Below are 15,069 nucleotides of genomic sequence, written 5' to 3'. Positions count from 1 at the left end.
TGTAAGAATCTTTAAAAATACATAAAAATTTAAAAAGTCAGAATGATTTACCGATTACAGGAACAAAGTTTAAATTTCTAAGCAACTTGAACTTTTCACTGAATATTCCTCAGGAGAGAACTCTCAAGACATGCTCGTATCCCCCGTGTATTTCCAGGGCAAGGTTTCCTTTTCTCTTTACCTTGTTAATTTTCTCTCAAGTTCAAGTTGTCTGTTCCATTTCCATTGGCAAACTTCATTCCAATTTATTTGTGAGACACTGAACAGTTTCTTTTCCTTAAAAGAATCTGTCTATTTTATTTTATTATTATTATTATTGTTATTCTTATACTTTAAGTTCTAGGGTATATGTGCACAACGTGCAGGTTTGTTACATATGTATACATGTGCCATGTTGGTGTGCTGCACCCATTAACTAGTCATTTACTATCTATTTTCTTGGGAATAGAGATTCTTTTCTTACTCAATTCTATGTCTTGTGATCTTATACATGCCCAGGGTTTCAGCCAAAATAATACAGTTTGTTGCAGCTGTGTTTCACTCTTATGGAGGAGATGGCTCTAGCCCTGTGAGCAAAGATGAATGAAGCATTCCAGCTTTTATATATATATATATATATATATATATATTTATATATATACATATTTATATATATATATATACACATATGAAATACACACACACACACACTCATTTCTACCAGTAAAGCAGCATGCTTTCAAGTTCTTTGAGATGTCAACCAATAATTTAAGTTCCTCTCCTATGTTAAATAGGACGGTTTTGCCCTAAGTAACAGAAGATCTGACTCGAAGTGGCTTAAATAATATGTACACTCTTATAACAGAAAGCCCCAAGATAGTCAAGTTTTAGATTAAGTTGTTTAAGTGACTTCATGAGGCCATCAAAGATATGGATTCTTTCCATTCTCTTGTAGTGTCCTTCTCAATTTTGTTTCATATTCTGCTGTGGAGCAATTCCAGGCATTATATATAGCTCTAAATGTACCCTGAAAAAGACACAAACCTTCTCTTCATGCAGCAAAATCTTTTCCAGAAGACACCTTGTAGCAGCCTTCTCTCATGAATTATTGGTAACAAATAGGTCACATGTCCATTTTGAACCAAACACAAATTAGGGGAATTTGCTTCATATTGGATCAATCAGTCTCCATCTGGGGTGAGTTGAGGGGACCAGCTTCCCCTGAGACACAAGCTGAGCAAACTCGAGGCTTCACTGGAGGGATAAAAGATGAGAGGATTAGATCGCAAGTGACCTTAGATAACTGCCTTAAGGATCACTTTTCTTTTTCTTTCATTTTTTTCTTTTTATTCTCTCTCTTTCTTAGAAGTGATAATCCTTTCTAAATTTCTAAAATCACAAGGATAAGGTATCAGCTTACCTTAAATTTTCAACTTGGTAATTTCCACATTTAGGAGAATGTGTGCAGGAAACCAGGCCCAAAATGATGTCCTCAGCATATTAGGAGCCTGTCTCTCTATGTTCACAGGCCTCTCAAAATGACCCAGCCATCCCATGACTGGGTATACACCCAAAGGATTATAAATGATGTTGCTATAAAGACACATGCACACATATGTTTATTGCAGTACTGTTCACAATAGCAAAGACTTGGAACCAACCCAAATGTCCATCAGTGACAGACTGGATTAAGAAAATGTGGCACATATACACCATGGAATACTATGCAGCCATAAAAAGGATGAGTTCATGTCCTTTGTAGGGACATGGATGCAACTGGAAACCATCATTCTCAGCAAACTATCACAAGAACAGAAAACCAAACACCACATATTCTCACTCATAGGTGGGAACTGAACAATGAGAACACTTGGACACAGGAAGGGGAACATCACACACCAGGGCCTGTTGTGGGGTGGGGGGACGGGGGTGGGATAGCATTAGGAGATATACCTAATGTAAATGATGAGTTAATGGGTGCAGCACACCAACATGGCACATGTATACATATGTAACAAACCTGCACGTTGTGCACATGTACCCTAGAACATAAAGTATAATTAAATAAAAGAAAAAGAAATGATAGTCTTTTCTAAATTTCTAAACTCACCACAAGTATAAGGTACCAGCTTACCTTTAATTTTCAACTTGGTGATTTCCACATTTAGGAGAATGTGTGAAGGAAACAGGCCCAAAATGATGTCCTCAGCATATTAGGAGCCCATCTCTCTATGTTCACAGGTCTCTCAAAAGTTCAAAGAGATATTGGAAAAATATGTTATTGTATTATTTGAGAAGAGATATTTGAGAATCTGAATCAGATAAATAGTCCTTACTTTAGCCTAATTAAATCAGTTTTCTCTCATAGCATGAGGGCTCCTGGCTTATTTCAACCTTTCAAGCTAAAATAATATTTACTCAGGGCTTTGTGGGTTTGAAGGTCTCTGCTTCCCCATTCAAGTGTGGAAGCCATGCCTTCAATCTCCTTTGATCAGTGTCCCGAAGACTGAGCAAGGCATTTGAAATTTCCATCCAGCATATTCATTTCTAGTTTTCCTTCAAATCTTACTGCCTAGATTCAAAACTGGAAATCTATTCTTGTCTTCAATTTCCTCAGTGACTAATACCTAATATTTTGCATCCTCTTTATACTCAAGCTTTATAAACAATTAGCATTCTTACACTGATCCCTGATTATTAGAAGCCTGTCACCTATATATTATCAGATCCAAGATCTGAAACTGGACTGTTTCTCTTTTTATCAGTTCTGGAACTCAACAATAGTGTTGTTTCTCTATAAATGGCATTGTGGAAACAATGAACAGAACCAATGAGTTTTCCAGGGATTACCTCTTAACTTATTTGCAATTTGAGTAATATGATTTGCTCTCCCATCTGCAGAAACTATACTAAGATCCATATATAGTTCTAGGTAATCTTGGTTATATATTGAATCTGTTGTCTTTAAAATTTTAATTTCTCACTTTAGCGTCTCTTCTTTAAATATTTTACTTTTCATTTTATCTGGTTGTCCTGTGCATCTCAAAATACCTACTGTGTGAATTAATCTGTTAGGGCTGCCATAAAAAATACTAGCATCTGGGTGACTATAAAACAACAATGTATTTTGTCAGAGTTCTAGAAGCTGGAGGTCCAAGATCAGGGTCCCAGCAAGGATGGTTTCTTCTGAGGCCGCTCTCCTTAGCGTGCAGTTGGCCACCTTCTCACTGTGCTCTTACATGGGCCTTCCTTTGTGCGTGTGCCCTCCTGGTGATGCTTTCTTCTTAAAGGGCACCAGTCACAATGGATTAGGGCTTCATTCTAATGACTTCAGTGTACCTTAATTACATCTTTAAAGGCCTTGTCTCCAAATGTTGTCATATTCCAAAGTACCGGATGTTATGACTGCAACATGAATTTTAGGGGAACACAATCCAATCCACAATGCTATGTAAAAATCAGTCTTGAATACTCACCTCAAATCTTTTTCCCTAGTTTTAGTGGCACCACTACCTATGTCAAGTTGCTCAGTCTCTGTACTCTTCTCTGAACCCTTGCCAGTAACTCTTCTTCTGCTTCCCTGATCCTAGCCTCTATAATCTCCTTTCTGGACTGTTGGTCTTGATGGCTCTCTTTTTTATTGACTAAACCCCACTATATTAGCTACATCTCTCTTTCTCATAGAATAGAAACTTAAATTTGCCTGTGGATATTGGCTTGAATTTCTTTGTCCCTTGGATTTGCTCCCCAAGTCCTTAAATGTGTAGATTATTCTAATAGATACTCTCTGCTCAGAAGTCTTTATAGCTAAGGGTTTTTTCCTGATCATTCTAACCAAAGTGTATCACCTCTTATTCTCCAATTTGCCTATTTTATTTCCTTCATTAAATACAACACTCTGTGAAAGTACCTTTTTTATTATTGATTTACTTATATTTTTTCTTCTCCTCTTTTTTTTTTTTTTTTTTTTTTTTTTCCGAGATGGAGTTTTGCTCTTCTTGCTCAGGCTGGAGAGCAGTGGCGCCATCTCGGCCCACTGCAACCTCAGCCTCCCTGGTACAAGCGATTCTCCTGCCTCAGTCTCCTGAGTAGCTGGGATTACAGGCGCATGCCACCACGCCCAGACAGTTTTTCTGTATTTGTAGTAGAGACAGGGGTTCACCATGTTGGTTAGTCTGGTCTCAAACTCCTGACCTCAGGTGATCTGCCTGCCTCAGCCTCCCAAATTGCTGGAATTACAGGTTTGAGCCACTGCGCCTGGTGCTTATATTTTTTCGAACCCACCCAAGTTGTATACTCCTCCAGAGCAAGTATCTTATCTCCTTATTCACAATTTGAACAGTGACTAAAACATAAAAGGAACTCAATAAATACTGATTTAATATATAAATGAAGAACATGACCTCAGGAATGACTCTTATCCATATAACATACTACAATCTAACCAAATTACTCATTTCATGAAGGCTGTAGAAAAGAGAATTTCACAGGAGGCTTGCAACTGCTTCCCAGTGCTCCATTTCTAAACCTCCACTTGAAATTTAGACACGTTAAACTAGTTGTCCCAGGTTCACATATTAGTTGTGGAGACACGATCCCTCTCTAGCAAAACTAGCTCTGGACCCCGCATTTCTAACCGCCACACTCAAGATCTCTCCATTGGGCACAGAGAAGAAACATTTCTAGAATTTTTTTCTAAATTCCTTCCAAATCCTAAAAAATAAGTAAAAAAGTAAATAATACGTTATTATGTGAGATATTTTAAAAAATTGTTTTATGTAAATGTTTGGATTCATAAAATGACAATTGTTCTTCAAACAAATTCCAAGCACTAGGACAAAATAAACCACACTAAAATACTAGAATACCTAAGTATAAGAATACAAAGAACAACTTAGTAAGTAGGTTCGAAGAGTATCAGTTAAAGTTTCAAATGTTTTTCTGAACTTATAAAAATTAACCTACAACAAAAGAGACTTTTCAACTACAATAAGCTCTTGATCTCTGTATATTGCTTAGCTCTATCTAAATTAGGTTTACAAAGCATTAAGGAGTAATAAAGCATCATTTTTTTCCATTATGAAAACTCAACTAGGATAGTAAGATGGTTAATTTTAGCAATTTATTTATTCTGCAATCCTAAAATATGGCTAATGTGGATATCACAGGGTTAGAAGTTGATTTTGATAACAATATGTAATGATTCTGTCAATAACACAAAGATTGTATTAAAATAGTCCCAAATCCACTTAACACTGAATAACTGAAGAGCAAGCATTAATCCTCTTTGGTATAACAGTCAGGAGTTTCATATATTGAAGCTTCTCAGTCGATCTTATTGCAAAGATATTTTTCTTACTTAGTTCACTTTCTCAAGAATGTTTAATCGGAACAACGACCTGGGTTTAAATTATCAATGTTCTTGAGAACATTTTAGATTATAAAATGCAAAATATTTAAAGACCTCACATAGATCTTTATGTAGATTTATATAAAATTAATGAAGAATTCTAATCAATGGCCTGGAAAGATTTTTTTTTTTTTTTTTTTTTTTTTTTTTGACAAGGTCTCACTCAGTCGCCCAGACTGGAGTGCAGTGGTTGATCTTGACTCACTTTAGACTCATCCTCCTGGGCTCAGGTGATCCTCCCACCTCAGCCTCCTGAGTAGCTGGGACTACAGACTCATGCCACCATGACTGGCTAGTATTTTGTATTTTTGTAAAGACGATGTTTCAACATGTTGCCCAGGCTGGTCTTGAACTCCTGGACTCAAGCAATCTGCCCACCTTGGCCTCCCAAATTGTTGGGGTTACAAGCGTGAACCACTGAGTCCAGCCTAGAAAGATAGATATTTAAAACTACAAATTTGTGATTACTTTTCAAACCCAGGGCTTCCTTTATCAAATGCTATAAATATTTCTATTACAATTTTGTCTATAACAAATAATTTAAAATCCCAAGACCTATTAATTCAAATATTTACTTATTTTCAAAGTGTGTAATAGCTTTTGTTCTTCTCTATTTATATTTTCTGCCAAATGGAATCTGAGTTGCAACGTAATTTGTGTCATTTCATATGAACATTGGCTAAACTTGTTTATGCAAAAAAATTGTGATCTCATCATTCAAGGAAACCATCCATCCTCTTTAATAAAGCTCATTACCAAATTATAATTTTATATATATTCTGTTTCAGTATGAAGCAAGAGATGTGGGACCCCACAAAAATAGACTTTCAAAATTTTATTCATCTTGATTTTCCTTTATCTAGAATGTGATGAAAGTCTCTGCATGATAAGTATGTGTTAAGGAAATGAAAGTAAATACAAATGTGGATATATATGCACATACACACATGATATGTTAGAGAACCTATGACTTGTTAATGTAAATGCAGCTATATTTAAAATACTATAGAGGCTATTGTCTCACCTCTATTAAATATCTTTAAGCAATGATCATGTCCAAATATTGTAAATATAAATATATTAAGTATTATTTATAGGAAGCAAGAATTTATCTTCAAGACCAAAAAGCCTTCAGAAACATGTTGTTAGACAAAAATAGAACTATTTTTTTCCAGCAACAGTTTCCTTGATCACTAATCTAAGAAAATAATAGCCATCACCATTCTGTCATATCTTAGAACAAACTAATACATTTATGTTTAAACTTCAGAGATCCAAATTGACAATAATATATTTCCATTTTACAGTTTTAAAATTGATTACTTATATTTCCTGTTGTTTATTTTTTAGCAAAATACTCACAATTAGATCTATAAACTGAGTTTTTAAACATGTAAATGCAGAAGAACCTCATTTACTGTAATCATACACAATATAAAAAATATACATAATATTTGACTTTTTCTCTTGTAATATTCAATTTATCTCTAGGTATTAAGTCACCAACAGGTGGACCCAGGAAAAGAAAGGACACTTCAGAATTTACAGAGAAATTTTATCTCAAAGTGCATAAATACATAAAATCCTAAGTAACACAAGTTATTAGGGAAATTATTTAATTTTGAATCTTTATCTTCATACTCATCATGGCTAAGGTTTAAGTGCTGTTACAGAAGGAATATTGTCTTCTCCCAAAATTTATTTTCCTAAGCCCCAACCCCAAATATGATAGTAATAATGGAATTAAGATGTGGGGATTTTAGAAGTGACTCAATTTGTTAAGGTCAAAAAGGTGGAGCTCCAAAATGAAATTAATTATCCTAAAAAGAAAGGAAGAAATATCAGAACTTTCTCACTCCATCATATGAGAATGTAGCTAGAAGGCACCCAGAATAGTAAATGTCTGTGGTTTCAGCCATCCAGCCTATGGTATTTTGTATAGCAGCCTGAGCAGACTAAAACAAGTACCTATAATAAATTCACACTTGACATTCCTCATCAATAGCCTAGATAATGCCTCATAGCTAGCCTCTATGAGGTCAGAGATTCATGTCTTTTTTTTTTTTTTTTTCTGATCCCCACCTTCTTCCTGAAATAATATCTGGCACATATGAAGACTTGAATAAATATATGCAGAGAAAAGAACAAACACAGCTAAATAAACTGACGTTCACATAAATTAAACAAAGTACAGTTATATGAGGCCAAGAGATGAATAATGGAAATCTACTGTGCATACAACACACTTCAGCAAGGCCATGATGAATGAATTTTGATAGTGAAAAAAAGAGAAAAACAATTTTAACAGGAGGAAACATAAAGAACAGTCATGCAGTTATTGAACACCAAGGATGTGTATGAGATATTAACAGGTCCTTATTACCAGATTGTACAGTGCACAAAGGGAGATATAGTGGTAAAGTGGGAAACTGGAAAAGGATAGGAAAGATTATTTCAATGCTCCAATGAGAAATAATGCATCAGTGAACTATAATTCCGGGCAGTTATGTGCTAGTAAATGTTTAATAATGGCTCTTTGAAAAAGGAAAGGATGTATGGGATGATGCATGTGTTTTGTGTATATGTGCATGTGGGTTTGTATAACATGCATATATGTGTATGTATACCTATATATTTTAGTAAATTTCGTAATACCACTTGAGGGTTACTATTTGGCTATTTCTGTCTTTACATAATTTTATAAGTGAAAATTAAAATATATTTACACTATTTTTTAAATGTACTCATAAGTTCAGTGTGTCTATTTCTCAGAAAATGTGCTATCAGTATTTATCATTCTATCATTAACAATATGTAGCAAAATTAGACTATGCCTAATGCTTAATTAGTAATGAATCAGGAGACATCACTTAAGTAAGTGGTTAATAAGAGTAGTTCCAACATGAATTCTATATTTGACTTTTTTTTTACATTGATGGGTAAAGCAACATGAAACAGTGAAGGCCTACATTAGAACTTCAATTGTTTATTAATAGCATGAGTAAATTATTTGCTAAATTAGGTAGTTTTCAAAGTGAGGTATAAGAGTCCCTCAATTTTTGGTGTTGTTCGCAATATAATGGGTATAGATATAAAAGACTTTAAGTTGAATCTTCATTAACATGTTCTTCATTATTTTCTTAAGTTTAGACAATCAATCAAACTGTAAATCAGGCTCTGATTTTTAATGTACACCCATTTTCATGGTGTAAATACTTCAACAATGGCCAATTTCAAGCTACCAAGAGAACTGCTATTAAACATATTTGGAAGAGATGTGCAGTACTGAATCATTATGAAATATTTACACTATACATAACCACTAGACATGATCTCAAGAACATAGGCAAAAGTAGAATTTCATAAAATAATTAGGAAAAAATTAACGTTGAATATTTATTGACCTTATAATATAAATTTTAATAGCACATTTTTACTATTTAATTTTTAATAATGGCTGTGTTTAAGAATCAAAAGACAGAATTTCTAAAATATGACCATTGCTCTTATGAACCAGCTTTAGCACATCAATAATTAGAATTACAACATCTTTGTTTTAAAATTACTATACAGCAGCTTTCCATTTATGAAAGCAATAACATTAACTATCTCCATTGCGAATACACTCAGTCACTCTTCTAAGATCTTTCTCCAAGTCAATAGAGAGGTATATTTCAAGTAAACAGGAGGTAACTCAGATTATTTTTAAAATATAATAAAATAAAGTGAGATATAATATGACCACAGCTTAGACATAGTTATTATACAAAAATATTTGTAAAAAAACATGTAAAAATCCTTTCTTCAAAGGATTTTTAATTCCTTTAGAAATTAATTGTACTCAACCAGTCTACAAAACAAATAATTATTAATTTGCATAAACTGAGCTCCAAAAACATTTTGAAAGGTGGATTAAACATTAGATTGAGACAAAATAAACACATTTTAGGACGAGAGATATTAATTTGAAAATATTATACAAAATATAATATAAAAAGGAAAACTCACTCGTATATTAAACATTCAGAAGAGCATTACATTTTTATCTTCTCCTGTGGTTTAGAGAACTCAGCATGGGAGTTACTATACTAGTGGGAAGTAGAGAATGACTGAGAGAATAAGATCAGAGATAAACTATGATGATATGTTAAAATTTTTGGCAAAAAGCAAAGAGCAGAATTTAGTTTCAGACTTAGTCCTTATACAATGGGAATGGAAGAACAAGAATAATTAAATTTTTGTAGTAGATAAACCAAAAATTTATATAGATTTTGTTGCTGCTATATCCTATATCTATCATGTGATGTACTTCAAGATGCCACTACTCTGAACGTTTCTTTGAAAATACATTAAATATGCACACATGAACACAAGCAAGGACACACAATTACTTATACAATATACCTGTATTTAAGACAGTGATTATATGTATATCTTGTAGTCGTATATGTATAAGAAAATCAGCTCAGTTGAAAAATGCTGGCCAGGGGAGGAATTTTGTTTCATCTACTTTCACCTAAATCCTGTTCATGAACCCTGGGCCAAAAATCACATGGCCCACCTAAATTCTCCTATATTCCAAGAAAAGGGAGAATTAGGTTAGTGTAAATGTAAAAAGAATAATTATTGTTATTTGCCTTTACTTTTTTTTCTTTAAATACCAGATCTTTTTCTACCATGTAGAGGATAAATGCTTATGGGATTAATCTTTCTTTTATTTTCCTTTGTTGTTGTTGTTGTTGTTGTTGTTGTTGTTGTTGTTGAGACAGAGTCTTGCTCTGTTGCCAGGCTGGAGTGCAGTGGCATGATCTTGGCTCACTGCAACCTCTGCCTCCCAGGTTCAAGCAAACCTCCTGCCTCAGCCTCCCAAGTAACTAGGATGACAGGCCTGCACCACCATGGACAGCTAATTTTTTGTATTTTTAGTAGAAACGAAGTTTCATCATGTTGGCCAGGATGGTCTCGATCTCTTGATCTTGTGTTCTGCCCATCTGGGCCTCCCAAAGTGCTGGGATTACAGTCATGAGCCACCGTGCCCTGCCTCATCTTCCTTTTAATGGATGTTTACCTATTTCTTTTCTGTCATGAAAAAGCAATATAAATGCGGGAGCAAGATGGCCGAATAGGAACAACTCCAGTCTCCAACTCCCAGCGCGAGCGACACAGAAGACCGGTGATTTCTGCATTTTCAACTGAGGTACTGGGGTCATCTCACTAGGGAGTGCCGGACAATCGGTGCTGGTCAGCTGCTGCAGCCTGACCAGCGAGAGCTGAAGCAGGGCGAGGCATCGCCTCACCTGGAAGCGCAAGGGGGAAGGGGGATCCGTTTTCCTAGCCAGGGGAACTGAGACACACAACACCTGGAAAATCGGGTAACTCCCACCCCAATACTGCGCTGTAAGCATACAGGCATTCCAGGAGAATATATCCCACACCTGGCCGGGAGGGTCCCACGCCCACGAAGCCTCCCTCACTGCTAACACAGCAGTCTGCCGCGATCTATCCGCAAGGCAGCAGCGAGGCTGGGGGAGGGGCGCCCGCCATTGCTGAGGCTTAAGTAGGTAAACAAAGCCGCTGGGAAGCTCGAACTGGGTGGAGCTCACAGCAGCTCAAGGAAGCCTGCCTGTCTCTGTAGTCTCCACCTCTGGGGACAGCGCACAGCTGAAGACCAACAGGGGAAGTAGCGGGAGCCGGTGCAGACGCGAACGACTCTGTCTGACAGCTTTGGGGAGAGCCGCGGATCTCCCAACGCGGAGGTTGAGATCTGAGAACGGACAGACTGCCTGCTCAGGTGTGTTCCTGACCCCTGAGTAGCCTAGCTGGGAGAAATCCCCCACTAGGGGCAGTCTGACACCCCACACCTCACAGGGTGGAGTACACCCCTGAGAGGACACTTCCAAAGGAAGAATCAGACAGGTACACTCGCTGTTCAGCAATATTCTATCTTCGGCAACCTCTGCTGCTGATACCCAGGCAAACAGGGTCTGGAGTGGACCTCAAGCAATCTCCAACAGACCAACAGAGAGTCCTTCTGACTGTCAGAAGGAAAACTATCAAACAGGAAGGACACCTATACCAAAACCCCATCAGTTCGTCACCACCATCAAAGACCAGAGACAGATAAAACCACAAAGATGGGGAAGAAGCAGGGCAGAAAAGCTGGAAATTCAAAAAATAAGAGCGCATCTCCCCCTGCAAAGGAGCGCAGCCCATCACCAGCAACAGATCAAAGCTGGTCAGAGAATGACTTGGACGAGAGGAGAGAAGAAGGCTTCAGTCCATCAAACTTATCAGAGCTAAAGGAGGAATTACGTACCCAGCGCAAAGAAACTAAAAATCTTGAAAAAAGAGTGGAAGAATTGACAGCTAGACTCATTAATGCAGAGAAGATCATAAACGAAATGACAGAGATGAAAACCATGACACGAGAAATACGTGACAAATGCACAAGCTTCAGTAACCGACTCGATCAACTGGAAGAAAGAGTATCAGCGATTGAAGATCAAATGAATGAAATGAAGCGAGAAGAGAAACCAAAAGAAAAAAGAAGAAAAAGAAATGAGCAAAGCCTGCAAGAAGTATGGGATTACGTAAAAAGACCAAATCTACGTCTGATTGGGGTGCCTGAAAGTGAGGGGGAAAATGGAACCAAGTTGGAAAACACTCTTCAGGATATCATCCAGGAGAACTTCCCCAACCTAGTAGGGCAGGCCAACATTCAAATTCAGGAAATACAGAGAACGCCACAAAGATACTCCTCCAGAAGAGCAACTCCAAGACACATCATTGCCAGATTCACCAAAGTTGAAATGAAGGAAAAAATCTTAAGGGCAGCCAGAGAGAAAGGTCGGGTCACCCACAAAGGGAAGCCCATCAGACTAACAGCAGATCTCTCGGCAGAAACTCTACAAGCCAGAAGAGAGTGGGGGCCAATATTCAACGTTCTTAAAGAAAAGAATTTTCAACCCAGAATTTCATATCCAGCCAAACTAAGTTTCATAAGTGAAGGAGAAATAAAATCCTTTACAGATAAGCAAATGCTTAGAGATTTTGTCACCACCAGGCCTGCCTTACAAGAGACCCTGAAGGAAGCCCTAAACATGGAAAGGAACAACCGGTACCAGCCATCGCAAAAACTTGGCAAAATGTAAAGACCATCGAGGCTAGGAAGAAACTGCACCAACTAACGAGCAAAATAACCAGTTAATATCATAATGGCAGGATCAAGTTCACACATAACAATATTAACCTTAAATGTTAATGGACTAAATGCTCCAATTAAAAGACACAGACTGGCAAACTGGATAAAGAGTCAAGACCCATCAGTCTGCTGTATTCAGGAGACCCATCTCACATGCAGAGACATACATAGGCTCAAAATAAAGGGATGGAGGAAGATCTACCAAGCAAATGGAGAACAAAAAAAAGCAGGGGTTGCAATCCTAGTCTCTGATAAAACAGACTTTAAACCATCAAAGATCAAAAGAGACAAAGAAGGCCATTACATAATGGTAAAGGGATCAATTCAACAGGAAGAGCTAACTCTCCTAAATATATATGCACCCAATACAGGAGCACCCAGATTCATAAAGCAAGTCCTTAGAGACTTACAAAGAGACTTAGACTCCCATACAATAATAATGGGGGACTTCAACACTCCGCTGTCAACATTAGACAGATCAACGAGACAGAAAGTTAACAAGGATATCCAGGAATTGAACTCATCTCTGCACCAAGCGGACCTAATAGACATCTATAGAACTCTCCACCCCAAATCAACAGAATATACATTCTTCTCAGCACCACATCGCACTTATTCCAAAATTGACCACATAATTGGAAGTAAAGCACTCCTCAGCAAATGTAAAAGAACAGAAATTATAACAAACTGTCTCTCAGACCACAGTGCAATCAAACTAGAACTCAGGACTAAGAAACTCAATCAAAACCGCTCAACTACATGGAAACTGAACAACCTGCTCCTGAATGACTATTGGGTACATAACGAAATGAAAGCGGAAATAAAGATGTTCTTTGATACCAATGAGAACAAAGATACAACATACCAGAATCTCTGGGACACATTTAAAGCAGTGTGTAGAGGGAAATTTATAGCACTAAATGCCCACAAGAGAAAGCAGGAAAGATCTAAAATTGACACTCTAACATCACAATTAAAAGAACTAGAGAGGCAAGAGCAATCACATTCAAAAGCTAGCAGAAGGCAAGAAATAACTAAGATCAGAGCAGAACTGAAGGAGATAGAGACACAAAAAACCCTCCAAAAAATCAATGAATCCAGGAGTTGGTTTTTTGAAAAGATCAACAAAATTGACAGACCGCTAGCAAGGCTAATAAAGAAAAAAAGAGAGAGGAATCAAATAGATGCAATAAAAAATGATAAAGGGGATATCACCACTGACCCCACAGAAATACAAACTACCATCAGAGAATACTATAAACACCTCTACGCAAATCAACTAGAAAATCTAGAAGAAATGGATAATTTCCTGGACACTTACACTCTCCCAAGGCTAAACCAGGAAGAAGTTGAATCCCTGAATAGACCAATAGCAGGCTCTGAAATTGAGGCAACAATTAATAGCCTACCCACCAAAAAAAGTCCAGGACCAGATGGATTCACAGCTGAATTCTACCAGAGGTACAAGGAGGAGCTGGTACCATTCCTTCTGAAACTATTCCAATCAATAGAAAAAGAGGGAATCCTCCCTAACTCATTTTATGAGGCCAACATCATCCTGATACCAAAGCCTGGCAGAGACACAACAAAAAAAGAGAATTTTAGACCAATATCCCTGATGAACATTGATGCAAAAATCCTCAATAAAATACTGGCAAACCGGATTCAGCAGCACATCAAAAAGCTTATCCACCATGATCAAGTGGGCTTCATCCCTGGGATGCAAGGCTGGTTCAACATTCGCAAATCAATAAACGTAATCCAGCATATAAACAGAACCAAAGACAAGAACCACATGATTGTCTCAATAGATGCAGAAAAGGCTTTTGACAAAATTCAACAGCCCTTCATGCTAAAAACGCTCAATAAATTCGGTATTGATGGAACGTACCTCAAAATAATAAGAGCTATTTATGACAAACCCACAGCTAATATCATACTGAATGGGCAAAAACTGGAAAAATTCCCTTTGAAAACTGGCACAAGACAGGGATGCCCTCTCTCACCACTCCTATTCAACATAGTGTTGGAAGTTCTGGCTAGGGCAATCAGGCAAGAGAAAGAAATCAAGGGTATCCAGTTAGGAAAAGAAGAAGTCAAATTGTCCCTGTTTGCAGATGACATGATTGTATATTTAGAAAACCCCATCGTCTCAGCCCAAAATCTCCTTAAGCTGATAAGCAACTTCAGCAAAGTCTCAGGATACAAAATTAATGTGCAAAAATCACAAGCATTCTTATACACCAGCAACAGACAAGCAGAGAGCCAAATCAGGAATGAACTTCCATTCACAATTGCTTCAAAGAGAATAAAATACCTAGGAATCCAGCTTACAAGGGATGTAAAGGACCTCTTCAAGGAGAACTACAAACCACTGCTCAGTGAAATCAAAGAGGACACAAACAAATGGAAGAACATACCATGCTCATGGATAGGAAGAATCAATATCGTGAAAATGGCCATACTCCCCAAGGTTATT

This window comes from Rhinopithecus roxellana, chromosome 2 (genome assembly GCF_007565055.1).
Source record: "Rhinopithecus roxellana isolate Shanxi Qingling chromosome 2, ASM756505v1, whole genome shotgun sequence".
Lineage (NCBI taxonomy): Eukaryota > Metazoa > Chordata > Mammalia > Primates > Cercopithecidae > Rhinopithecus > Rhinopithecus roxellana.
The sequence above is the reverse complement of the archived record's forward strand: the minus strand, read 5'-3'. Positions refer to the sequence as shown.